Below are 14,312 nucleotides of genomic sequence, written 5' to 3'. Positions count from 1 at the left end.
TTCTGCAGGCCAGTAGGCCTGTACATTATTATTAAATATACATGAGTGGGATACATTTTTAGTTTGAATTTTATTTTCTACTGTGCATTGTTGCAATGTGCTTAATAAATATTTGCATCATTTGTAATTATGTATTTTTATGTTGTTTTTTTTTTAAATAAGTTATGTAATTGTAATTATTTTTGAAACTTTAATATTAATTTATGCAATTGCAATGTCTTAATTTTAGTAAAGTTAGTACACGGTCATAGCAATAAATGCAACGGTACTAATAATTGGCATATTTTCTTTCGGTGTTTCGGTTTCGGTTTTCGGCCTTGGTTTTCTCTTTTTCGGTTTTCGGTTTCGGCCAAGAATTTTCATTTCGGTGCATCCCTAATATATATATATATATATATATATATAGTATATAATTTTTGTATAATATGTATGTATATCATTTTTTACATTTTGCTTTTTTAAACATAATTTTTAAGCTCTTTTTTGTATATATATATATATATATATACGCGTGTGTGTGTGTGTGTGTGTGTGTGTTGAATATGCTTGAATTTTCTATTTATTAAAAAATCCTAAAAAAACACTTTTGATCTTAAAATAAATGGATTGGATTGCAGTGTAACAGTTCTGGCTTGATGGCTGTGCTGTCTGGCACTACAAAGCAGTGAATTCGGGAGCTGCTGAAAGAATCTGGCATTTCTCTTGATTAACTGGCTCTTGTTGCGTTTCTTTTCCTTGGCCATTATCAGCCCTTGGCCTCTGCCAGCATGGCTCAGGGCATCCGCTTTTAAAAGAACTTGACAGATCAAACTGGCATATCATAGAACAAGGCCTGACATTATTTCAGCCTACTGACTTGCGGTCTCTCAGGTCAACTAAGCGCTCTTTACTGGCTTGGATTTTCATTGGATGTCATGGTTAGAAAATCTGACTGAACAGCAGCGGTACTGAGAGGATGGACTGAAGTGGATCAGTGGACAAAGCTGGTGTCTTCACATTGCATGACTAAAACAGGAAAACATTAGATAATGACTCTTTGGAAGGTCCCCTCCGGACCAACCTATGTAATCCAAGCTCCACTTAAAGAGGCTCCCAAATGTCATCAAATAGTAAAGAAATAGAAAGTTTATAAAAAAGCACTGTGGAGTCTAAGTATGCAAAAGAAAGGCTTACACTGCAGTAAAATATGTAGGTTAATTATAGATGTGTTCTAGGCTCTGATAGTGAGAAAATCATCTATCCCATGTGTTCTGAAGGAACGATGCACTGGAACACATGGGAACATACCCTTTTTGTCAATAGAAACATGCTCACGGGCATTCAAAAAACACATATATGCTTCTGTATATACATATATGCTTCTGTGAAGTTACGTTTTTATGCTGACTCTGGGAGAAGCAGATGCCATCAATCAAAGTCTGAAAAATAAAGAACCACATGCCTGATTTTGTAGGTCTATATGTTTTCATAAATGCCCAGGATATATGTCAGGATCATCAGTCACCTTGTCTGTCACCTCTGCACACTACATCTCCTTCAATCCCCCTTGGCTTTCACCTGCACACACTTCACAACCACCACACCTGTCTGCCATCATCCTCATCAGCTCTCCATAAAAGCCAGCACCAAACACAAAAGCCTTGTCTGGTCTTTTCTATGTTTCAGACTGTATCCGTTTGGATTGTTACTCACCTGAAGAATGCGTAGTTCATTGATCCTATCCATGCCGCTGTTTTCAAGTCTCCTGTTTTCAAGTCTCCAAGTCCTCTTCTCCTTCCAGTCTCCTGGTAATCTTCCTACAAAACAACAGGAAAGTTAGACTGTTCAATAGTGTGGCTACTCACCATTTATCTCCCATCTCTGTAATAACCTCTGCTCTAAGATTTGAATTCAGTTCTGTAAATAAAGTGTTTTGGATTGTTTTGAAAACTTACCAATCTGCGCTGCATTTCCAAAAAGCATTATAATCATAAATAGATTGTAGAACCACTAACACCAATGATCTGTACAATCAACTTAGCTTACAATGCTTTCGAGAAACGCAGCCCTTTCCATTGTGTGTTTCCCTGACACTATTAAAACACATACAATGGTAAGTTCTGGTCCTTAAATTTTATTGGATGTGCCACTTTCCAAAAATTACTGGTATATATAATCCAAAAACAACTGAGACTTTTCAGTCTACGTGGTGACAAGTGGCTGTCTTCTGAACCACTCAACTGAAAAAACAAAGCAAACACAGTGCGGGAATGAAACGAGATACAATTTGTTTTATTGAATGGGTCATTGAATTATTCTATCAATCAATTCATTCAAAACAATTATTCAGAAACCAAACAAGTGACTGTCTTTCTCTGAAGTGTTCACTTCAACTAATTTGTTCAAAAACACTAAATTATTCAGGAAAGCCTCTGTATTGCTCAGTGACTCAAAATATAATTCATTTTTGGTATCGTTTGTAACTATAGTCATTAGAACAGATGTCTACATTCACTCTGTCAATGTACTTATTACAACTGCATTTACTTAAGAATGTGTGCGATTGAGACTAAAGTAGTCTATATGAAAGACTGTGATGCCCATAAAACTAGAAGTCTTATTACATTTGATGCAAGTCCAAGAGCCCAATCGATGCGCAAGTTCATCTGTCAAATCTTCATTAGCTGACAGCAGCTTTTATGCCTTAGTAAAGACAAGAGCATTTGAGCTGCATGCAGAACACAACACTTATGTGAGAGGTTCCAGTGGAAGACTAGATTGAAAACCCTCAAATGACAAAGAATTCAACATATAATCCATCCAAAAAATAAAATGGGATGGGGCTAAATCACGTTTTAGATATGTCAACAACCACTTAATACTTAGGGGAGAGCGGGGTCGAAAGTAATGTGGGACGAAGTTAACAAAGTGATTTTCTCCGAGCCTCTTTCTGCATTTGCATTCCCAGCTATGACAGCATATTCAGCATGCAATCCTTGACGGAGCTGAGAAATATCATGTGATTTCATCATTGTTCCTGAAGTTAGGTCCGTAAAACTGTTTTCGAGTACAAAAAGTAAATTATTGAAGCGGTAATCTTTTAAAATTAGTCGTGTTGTTTTTCTTGTTTCATGTGTGTCAGTAATGATCAATCTACAGGTTATTTAGTGCTTTAACATCCTAAAGTTTGCATTTTCAGATTTTTTTCAGTACAAAATTAAATCGAGTTTATATGTCAGGAGTTCCAGTCGGGTCGAAAGTAACAGTTGTTACTTTTGTCCCGCTACACTGACAAAAAGTATTTATTTTGTTCCAGTGCATGCTATATTGTAAATTTCTGTGTCTTGCATTATTTATAAAAATGTTTATGTCATATTATACCAAAATAATATGTCTGATTGAGGTTCAGAAAGACAGACAGAGGTCTGGTTTTATCCAGATGTTTTTGAGAGGGCGTTTCTGGACATAGAGGAACATCCCTCTCTGGGCAGCTGCTACGTCACATTTATATTTAGGCTTTAGCCATATCTTAGCCTTTACACCTCCATCTATGAATTTGCAGTGTTTCCAGATGTTTTAATGCAAACTTTCAATTTATGAATAAAAACAACTGGATGGAAACATAAATAGGCCTACTGTTACATTATGTTTAGAGGTTTTTTTATTATGCTTATCAAATATCATTTTTATATTGTACATTCTATTGATTAAAAAAAATAAATTGAAATTGACAATAAAAAAATACAGTCAGTTTTTTTGACATCTGATGAAACTTAAATTTAAAATGAAAATATGAAAATGTAATTTTTTTATTTTTTTTTGCAAAGATAAAGGACAAAATATGTTTGCAGTTACATATTAACAAGGTCACAATCAGGTATACTTAAGAAAAATAAGAGTAACAGAAAAATATCTAGCTTATAATGTTGTGTTACTTTTGACCCATCTGTGTGTTACTTTCGTCCCAACTGATGGGGTCGAAAGTAACAATGTGCAACGTATGTTCAAAGTGAAATTATACTGAAGTCTTTCTACATTTCTACAAAATACCACCTGGTATTGATAGACCACGCTTCTGAGTTACTGCCCACAGCAGAAATATATCTCTGTCTGCAACATTATCTTTTAAAATGTTTTTCTGAAAAATTTTACTTTCGCCCCTGCTCTCCCCTAATGTTAATTGTTCTTTAATTCTAACATTATAACATGAATTGCAGTGAAACTTTTATACAGTTGAATGTATTTATATCATGGTCTCATAACTGAAGTGTAAATTCTGCAGATCACGTCATTGTCCGGTATTGTGCTGTCAGCAATTTATGAAAATAAAAAACTGTGTTTCTTCGACATAGCAAAAACTTTATGCTAGAGCAGCTCTTCTGCTTTTTCGTTTTCTCTGATGCACTAACTCTGCAGCAGCACTTCTTCTTCGCCGTTGTTGTCTTGTCTGATGCACTCACCCAAACCTTGCCCCTCTCCACCCCCTAATCATTTGAATTTCCGTAGGCGGGAATTATTTTAACGATATTCTAATGGGCCACTTTGTGACATCACAATACCCTGGAAAACAAGGCTGTAGTCCAAATGAGCCGTTCATTGTAGTTCTTGAAAAGGGATTTTTTTAAATTTAATATATCCCTTTGGAGTGGACTTTGAGATTCTTAACTTTGTAGATCTTGTTTTATTCCCAAACATACTAAACCCAAACTGACTAAAATTCAAATAGTGAAAAAGTATAATAGGATCTATTTTTAATTATCTCACAAAACAAGGAAATGTATGAACAATTAAAATTTTGTAGCAGGGAAAGGGATTCAGTAGAGCACAAACTGCCTCCTTATTTTTCTGTTCCTGTCAAGCAGACACCTAAAAGCACTTACTTTTGAACAGAATGACTTCATCTAATAACTGCTGGTTAACTTGCATCTTTTTCAGACAGATGGCAGCTGTGTGGTTGTTTACATTGTGTTCATGGCAGGCTTATGTTCACAGGCGCATACGTACAGTTTCAGTTGCATCTATCCAGCTGATACTCCATGGAGTGGATGTAAATGCAGGCCAGGGGATCAAGGGCTGGTGGCAAATGCTTCCCAGTTGTCTGTTCGCTTGTGTGGAGAATTGATAGTTAGAAGGGACCACGCGTGAGCGGATGGGTGTATTTGTGAGGAGGTGCTGTCATATTTGCGATGTGGCAGCGTGTGCAGTGACAAGCTCCACACGGGGAGGGGTGGGAGGTCGTGTGGGGAGGAGAGGCAGCCAGCTGACAGGGACATCAGTTTCCTCAGACATTAACTCCCCCTGTACCTGAGAGAGTGGAATAATCACACGCCAGGCCCATGCACCATGAAATGGAAGTGCAGCAGAGATCTGGGGGAGTGGACACACAGGCCTGTCCAAGGAAATGAGAGTCATTTTTTTTTTTTTAGTATGGGCCGCCATGGTGTGTGCCTGTGTTTTTGTGAGATACAGCAGGAGGGAAAGAGCAAGAAACAAAGAAATGTATGTGTATGGAATCAGGTAGACCTATATGCTAATCAACACTGCATGCAATATAAAAAATTTCAGCATTCGTGTCAGTAAAGAAGGCTGCTTCTTTGATACAATGGGGGTGCCAGAGTCACATTTCCACTGAGGAAAAAACAGCACCTTAAACCATCTGGAGTCGAACCAATAATGTCAAACCAAAACAAAATGGTACAAAATAGGTCCTTATAATCAAAAAATCTGTTGTTGCTTAAAATAACCAATGCAATGCCTCAGAGTGAGGTGTACATTCAGTTGACGGACATTCGATTTCTGTTTCTGTCATGTGGCACATCTACTCTACTACTTTGTGGATTTTTTACCTGTGTACTCTTAATAATAAATACTCTTAAAATATATTTGTTTGGAAATGGCACACACAAATAATTTTCACAAGAGAGTTTTCTTTGTTCTCTCCACGCATTATGTCATACTGTATTTAATCTCAAGCTCTAAATTGGCGCTTATCTCCTTGAGAAAAAGGAAATCATATATACTAACCTTTCAAAAGTTTAATGAATTTACGTTAGTATGTATGCATTTATTTAATTTTCAAGAAATCAGTTTTTATTCAGAAAGGATGCATTCATTTGACCAGAAATGACAGCAAAGACATTTATAATGTTAAAGGGGTCTTGAATTGAGAAATCAGCATTTACTTGAGCTTCTGACATATATAGTGGCGGTGAAAGTTTGGGAACCCCTTGCGGAAATTGGCAAACTGTGAATAATTTTCAAAGAAATAAGAGAGATCATTCTAAATGCATGTTATTTTTTATTTAGTACTGCCCTGAGTAAGATATTGTACATGATCATCTACGACTGTCTTTCTGTTTTGTGATGGTTGTGCATGAGTCCCTTGTTTGTTCTGAACAGTTAAACTGAGAACTGTTCTTCAGAAAAATCCTTCAGGTCCTGCAGATTCTTCAGTTTTCCAGCTTCTTTCGCATATTTGAACCCTTTCAAATTTCAACCCTTGATGCAGATTTACGGATTCTTTGCATCTCCTATCTTTGAAGGTGCGGACAACTGGCAGCATGTTAGTCTCCAGACAATGCAATACAAATGATCGGTAAACAAACAGTGTCGAACAGAGCCACACGTTTCCCCCGGCCGTCCTTGCAGCCTATGCAAATCAGTGCCCACCGCACTCTCGGCTTGCATGAGGCAGGAAATTAAGAGCTGAAGCTAAATTACAGTGTGATATGTAAATGTGTGGCTATGCATTGTTGCTTCATTAAGTCAGGAAAAATGGCCCTGCTTAATATTCAAACAACTCTGTAAACAAAAAAGGCAGTGTGCGCTAGCAGTCCCATAGGGGCAGTGGGCAACTGAATGTTTCTCGCCACGCAACAGGCACTGTAACTGTGTTCATTTACCATCTTCAAATACATCACAGTGGGCAAAGAACATAAAGAGCCAAATGAGTTGGACGGCTCAATGCGAATTGCAGTTGTGTTTGCTAAATCACTCGGAGTGACATGGTAGTCATGATGCTCATTTATCAATGTGGCATGTCTCTTGCCAGGTCAGAGAGGGAATCTGGCCTCACTGACCCAACTCGTACGCCGTCTGTGACTCCTACCACCCACATCAGGAAAACAGATTACTGCTGATCAATATCTCAGAATGCACTTCATGCTGGGATTCAGCTGGGATTTCGGAGTCCTAAAGGGAGCATGTAACCAGCGATGCCAATGTGTTACAAATCTGTGCATCTGCGTTGTTCTCAGGACATTGCAATATCAGTGTTCAATGATCAAGATGATGTACAGTTCACTCAAAAATTCATTGTTTGCTCACCCTCATGCCATTTGAAAACTGTTTAACTTACTTTCTTACATAAAACACTTGAAAACATTTTTTTAAAATGTTTTTCCATACATAAAATGATTTAAATATACCTCTTCTATAAAGAGTATGTAATTGATCATCTTTTTTATTTTTATTATTATTTATTTTTGTGGCAATTACGTTTGCTTATATTGTAATAAAAACCCAAAGACCCCGGTTTTTTATTGAAAAATCTTTTGAAGCTGCCAAACCGAAGTCACATGTTGAAAACACACAAGAAAGTAAGTCATACAGGTTTGAAACTACACTATAGTGAGCAAATGATGCCATAATTGTCATTTTTGGGTGTACTAACCCATTCTTGCGTTTTCAGTTAAGTTTTTTTGCCATGTTGAATGCCTCCCACCAGCCTGTTCATGATCAGATGTTACTGCTGACAGGTGAGATATGTGTCTAGGTCAGTTAAGGCCTGTGTCAAGTCCACATATTATAGATCTTGTGCATGTCAAAAAGAGAGGATGAATCAACACATGCTAAGGATATTATTATTTAATCTTGGCAGTGTCAAGGAACTGGAGACAATGTACGTATAGCTGCCAGACGTTTTTCCACTAACTCTCACAGGTCATTGACAATGCAATATGAACAACCTTGGCACATTTTGCCCATGATTAATGCAATCCATGTATTCTGGAATCATCTTTGACTTATGAGATGATACAAGAACACTAAACAAACTGTATTTCCCAAAGACATCTTTGCTGACATTTCCCAGTACAGATTTATGTGTGGATTTAGGAAGAGTTTACAAGAGTATATGTTGAGTTTGTTTAGATCAGTGTGGCGCTGTGCACTGGGGAAATCCAAGGAATAAAAACATGCAAAAAAAAAAGAATAAATGAATGTCTCTAAACAAGCATTTACTTAGCTACCAGAAGCTTCTCATTAAAGTATACCTGCATAACACTGTTTGTACGATGAAACAAACAAAAAGGTCTTGTTTGTCTCCTCCATAAAATCAATTCATAGCCATTTCAAAACTACCTCTGCAGTTTCAACACAATAGCAGAATTATCATAGATAACTGGGGATATAATTAAGAAAACATATACGCATGTTATTCTAAGGTGAGCACACTCATGAATATTTATGTCATTACTGGTGTCCTCTGATAGTCTTTGGTTGAGTTTTGATAAAGAACACGGCCGAGGCATGAAATTTTAAATTTATTCCTAAATGTGTTTTCAGCCGCAGTGTTGTGGTCTCTTCAACATTTTGTCACTCCCTATTTAAATCTCTTTTCATTGCATTATTAGGAAAATTCCAACTGCCATCGCTCAGTTATCCAAGCGTAGAGTGAAAATAAAAGCTATTTGTATGTGAACATGCATGTTAGCTATGCTGGCTGAACAGCGCTAATGGTTTCATAATTTCAGAATAATGGCTTCATGTCAGTATGCGATTGCCATTAGCCGACCGTGCTGTTGTTGTGGGCATCTTTCGTCTCGTGTGGGTTTGCAGCTCTGGGGGGCTTCAGGTGTGTATTGTGATGTGTGTGAAAGCGTTCAGGAAAGGAAAGACCTCATAAGATATTAAGTGCTAGTTTTTGAATGGGTTTGTTCCACTTATCTGATGTTTTTAGCCCTTTTAAAAGTTCACCCAATAATAATAATAATAATAATAATAATAATAATAAATCCTCATTTACAAATTGTATGTAGTTTCAAACAAGAATCTTTTAATTGTTTTTATCTATACAACGAAAAAGCAAAATCTTTTTTGTTTTTTTTTTTTCACAGAAGAAAGTCATACAAGTATGAGACTCCAGATCACAGGTAGCATATATGTTCATCAAATATAATACATTTATTTTTATGGAAAATATCCCATCGGACATTTATCACTAAATATTGTGAATATGGCAAATTATATAAATCGAAATGCATAATTAAATAATTGATATACTGTAAATACACAAGCAGTATAAATGTGCTTTTATTGTGTTCATTTATATTATTATTCATATTACATTATTTATTTGCATTGATGATGTTGCAGGGTGTTCCAAAAACATTTTCATCAGATATCTGTGTGTAGCCTATTAATTGAAAATCAAATCATATTTAATTTGTGCAGATTTACATGTTTTTAAATATTTGTGAGATGCTTTTTACAATCATTTTACAATCAGTTAAGTAACTTATGACTCGGGCATGAAAGATATTACATAAAATATTATATATTTAATTTACTATTTTCTACTTTTAATATTTAAGAAAAGATTAACGTGAATTCACTCAATTAAAAAAGTCAAATTAAATCCAGAAAATATTGTTTCTCATTAGGCGTTTCCACAAACAACTGTATAAATTATATAAAAAATGTTTCCATATAACATGAATGTAGTTTTAGATTTAGTGGTCATGTGAAGAGTCCTTGTGTCAAAAATGCATAATTAACACATTAAATGATACAAAAAGATTGAGTGGTGTTCGGTGTCCAGGCAAATGCCTTATGACTCTAATTTTTTCATGTTTTGGGGTCAAATCTTATCTTAAAGGAAATTTTAAAGTGTCTTGGGAAGAACCGGCACAGGAGGTATCCTGAGGTCAGGGCTCTTTTAATAACACACACATATACACAAAAGCATGTGTACATACACACTTAATAACACTATACCCCCTTTGACCCGATGTATGTTTATGTATGCGTATGAAACACAGACAGATACGAGGGAAAAGTCTTCTCATCTTCTGTTTCAATCCACTGGTGCCACTCAACTTCAAAGCTCTGGCCATTCAGTCGTTCTTACCCTCCAAATACAGAGTCTCGTTACAGCTGTGAGCAGGGCACAGAGTGTGTAGTGTGCTGGACTTCTGAATAACCCGTGAGCCAGTGCTGTTCTCCATCGCCAGGCGGATCCTCTTTCTCAGGGCTCGGCCTTGTAACCGGAGCCCTTTCACACAATGCCCACTTCAAAGCTCCCTGCCTGCCAGGAATGTCAGCTTTAAAAGTAAAGAGAGAATGAGTGCGTGTGAGAAGAAAACCCAACATGTTTGTATGGGAGCTCGAATTTGAATATGCAGGGAGAAAGTGAACATCTCCATTTCTCAATGGGAATTGCCTCTCTTTGGCCTGACACAGTCAAGTGCTTCCACTTTTTTTCATCTGCAGCAAAGACAAGTTGTTTTTAATCTAATTTGGCTGCAGAGCAAAGGCCCTTGGGCTTGTTTGGACAGAGTCTTGACCCTAGCTTTTCTTCCTCGCCATGTGTGCAAACTTAACAACTAGTATGCAATGTATAACAACCTCAAAATACTACACTAACACCAATTAATAAATGAATAGCAACATAATGCATTGTTTTTTTTTTTTAACAGGTTTTGCTGTTCTTTCTTTCTTTCTTTCTTATTTTGCAAGTATGTAAACTGATCGAAAGTGACATTAAAGAGTTTTACTTTGTTATTGAATATTTCTATTTATCATAAATTGTGTTCTTTTAAACTTTATATTCATCAAGGAAACCTTGAAATTGGGGGGGGGGGGGGCAGCACAACTGTTTATAACTCTACTACTACTACTGATAATAATAATGGTAATTAAGCTCCAAATCATCATATTATATATATATATATATATATATGTGGTTCAGCAAATTCCTTGACACGTCTGTGTATGGTGGCTCTTGATGCCTTGACCCCAACCATTTTGCTTGACAATCGTCATAAGGCTGTGGTTCTCTCGTTTGTTTGTGCATCTTTTTCTTCCACATGCTATATATTTTGTCAAGATTAAATTTGTCCCATTTCGTTAATTCCATTCGTAAATATTGACAAATGCAAACAAGGGGAGTTCAGGACGCCCGCGTCTGTGTGTGGGTTAATACACAAGTTTCACAATTTGAGTTGAATTACTGAAATGAACTTTTCCACGACATTCTAATTTATTGAGATGCACCTGTATATATATTGCAAACATGATCTGAAGAACTTAAACAACTTGTTTAGTCTCCAGAGAACCATGTAGTCAATTCAAGAATTTTAAATAGAAAATAAATAAATAAATAATAATAAAAACCTTCCTACCTTCCTCATGAGAAATTCCAGGCAACTTACAATGGGGCAGTTAGATGTTATATAACCTGCTGTGTGAGAGCAGAAAGACAGGTGAAACCTTTCTCTGGCTGTCTCTCTTCCCTAATCCTCACTGAGGACTGGAGGTGACCTCTGCTCTGACAAACTGGGGAAGAACACATTTCAGGCCCTCAGGATGGGACCTAAGACCCAATCTTTGATGAAACCTCAGTTTAAATCAGGATCAAGGCCTGTCAGCTCCTTTGTTCTTGTATGGTTTGAAAACCCAGTTAAATCCTAAGAGATCTGCCTGAAATGCAATGGGGTAAAAGGAGGTTCAACAGGTCCCCCTTACCTTTTTGAAACTCACCATCAAGCGAGTATCATCGCTGGAGTGAAAACCGTAATGGAACATACAAGATTCACAAATCTGCATCGTTTTTAAAACAAAACATCTTCATGTATTATGACTCATAGTGACTGTGCCACTAGAATGATGTATGTCAGACTGGACACTTGTACCTCCAGTGGTCACAATGGCTCCTGGCCAGGGGGGTTGTGACACTGCCAATAAAGCTCCACTGACTAACTGCTCTGTCGATCATTGTGATCCTCCTTTTGTAAGGATGAGACAATGAGCCGCTTCTGCTGCCTGAGAGCCAGGCAACCTGAACCAACCAGAGGAAGCTCTCAAAGCCCCATGAAAACAAACTGCTGAGCCAAGCCATTTCCCATCTTCAGCCCTGTAAAGGTTAAGATGCCTAATCCTCCCCAAAGTCACACACAAACACAGCATGTCCTTTCTTCCTGCCCAGACGATTTCCCTTAATTCCTCTTCGTTTCAAACTTTCAAATACCTAGTTATGCCTTCCACAGCTTTACTGTAGTCATAATAACTCAAGAAACTATGGTATATTGGTATATTACCTCCCTTGAGAGTTATTAGCATTTCTGGTATGAATACTCCTTGGAAGGGCCCTCCACTTATTTTAAATAGCACTGTAAATAGGCCCCTAGATGAGTTGTATTCAGGACCACCATTACCCCATCACATCTGCTTTGCCTGTGTTCACACACCATCTAATTAGCTTGGCAAAAATGCCACCTTAACATCCATTACAATCTGCCCAGTAATTAATTACTTTTTAAGCTATTGAACCCTAAGCAATTGGGTTCTAAAGGGTAGCTTGTTAAGTAACATGAGCCCGGCCCTTGATTAGTCAGCTGTTGAAGTGTGGACACGAACAGCACCTGAAAATGAGCAAAATTAAGATGCTAATACCATGGCCTATTTGACCCATCAGTCACTGATTCTGCTTTGAAAATAACAAGGGGATTTGTGAGTATAATGAGGATATTTGTTCTCGTAGCAATGGAAGACCACAATATTTACAATGCTAAGATTTCAGTATAAAGTGTAGTGAATATGCTTTTTGTGTTTCATTGAAATTCTATGAAATATTGATACAAAACAACAGCTGTAGCAACTGAAGCAACAGAACAGAAGACAATACATGTATACAGTATTAACTACATCTATGCATCATGTATGTTGACCAAAAGGGACAAAGCTGTGTGAGATGTGGAACTGATTGCAGTGGCCAGCAGAGGGTCAGTGTGAGGGTCAAGCATCACATTAGTCTCTGTCCACAGCAGACATGCCACAGAGCACAAGACTAATGTTGCATTTCATATAAAAGGTCACCCGTGGAAATGAATTCGAAACCTTAACTTGAGGAGCTTGGAAAAGAAGAGGAAACTTAAACTATGAACACATAGTGTGGTGATATAGATAAATAATCAGACTTCAATTATGCAGGTCATATTAACATACTGTTACCCTCACATATCTCTTTACAAATGAATGCAGGGCAGCTAATTTATTTTCTCTAGGGCTGCATGTTAATCGAAGAACCCCTTGTCCTGGCTTTTCTTTATAGTATATTTGCGCTGACGTCACAACATTTCCTCATTATTTACTCGTGCAATATAAGAATATGTTATTTGATGGCCATAATTTGCCTAGTTGTTTGTCACCTATGGCAGAGACAAAATAACCTTTCGTGATAGTGAAAGTGATGCTGCAATATGAGTCGAGATAGACTTGGATGAGGTCACAAAAAGAAGAAGATGTCACAGATACCAAACGTGTTTATTTAAAAAAACTCCATGGAGATTTATTTTACACGTCATATACTAATCTTTTAACAAATTAGTTCAACCAAAACAGACAATATAACCATGGACTGGTGTCATCTGATCTCAGAAACTAAGTAAGGTTTGGCTCGGTTAGTATTTGAATAGGAGATCACTTGGGAATACTAGCTTTAAGCTTAAATAAGTGCAAGAGACAATATATCTTATATGCATTTACACACAATTGCACAAAACACTTTCCCTACAAATACCTAGGATTTCTTATAAGATCATGCTGGCAGGTTTGTGTGAGAAAAAGACCAATATAAGTTGTTATTTGCTGAAAATCTCTAATCCAATTTCTCCCCACACTGTACATTTAAATATATCCTGTAAAAACATACTGTTATGATGCTCCATTGGGGATTATATTGTCATCATTTGATATTGACAGTGTTTGTTTCAAACAGGGTTACTAGTTAACTAAAACTTTGTTTAATGTTAATTGAAATAAAGCTGATTTAAAAAAATATATAGAAATAGAAATTGGATTAAAATGTTAAGGCAACATTTCTAATTTTCTAATGCTCGGAAATTACTAAAAGAGGACTAAAAATAAAAATGAATTAAAAATAAATGAAATCTAAATAATGATATTTAAAAATACAAACTAATAAAAATGACAAAAGCACAAAACACAATAATAACAATAAACAATAAACACAAAACACTAATAAGTAAATAAATGAATAAATAAATAATACAAAAAAAAATCAAACTTTAATAAAAGCTAATATGAAATAATAA

The 14,312-nt window shown here is 36.5% G+C and overlaps 1 long non-coding RNA gene across 1 annotated transcript; it reads right to left on the bottom strand.

Moving 5' to 3' along the window:
- Positions 1 to 9,929: 9,929 nt before the first annotated feature.
- Positions 9,930 to 11,795, bottom strand: LOC113078362 (uncharacterized). The gene is made up of 3 exons (XR_003281489.1): positions 11,725 to 11,795; positions 11,382 to 11,535; positions 9,930 to 10,301 (listed from the first exon to the last, which is right to left on the bottom strand). It is a non-coding gene; the product is annotated as an uncharacterized LOC113078362 (long non-coding RNA).
- Positions 11,796 to 14,312: the final 2,517 nt, after the last annotated feature.

The sequence above is a fragment of the Carassius auratus genome, unplaced genomic scaffold (assembly GCF_003368295.1).
Source record: "Carassius auratus strain Wakin unplaced genomic scaffold, ASM336829v1 scaf_tig00025592, whole genome shotgun sequence".
In the NCBI taxonomy this organism is placed as follows: Eukaryota; Metazoa; Chordata; class Actinopteri; order Cypriniformes; family Cyprinidae; genus Carassius; species Carassius auratus.
This window is presented reverse-complemented; position numbering and strand designations above follow the sequence as displayed.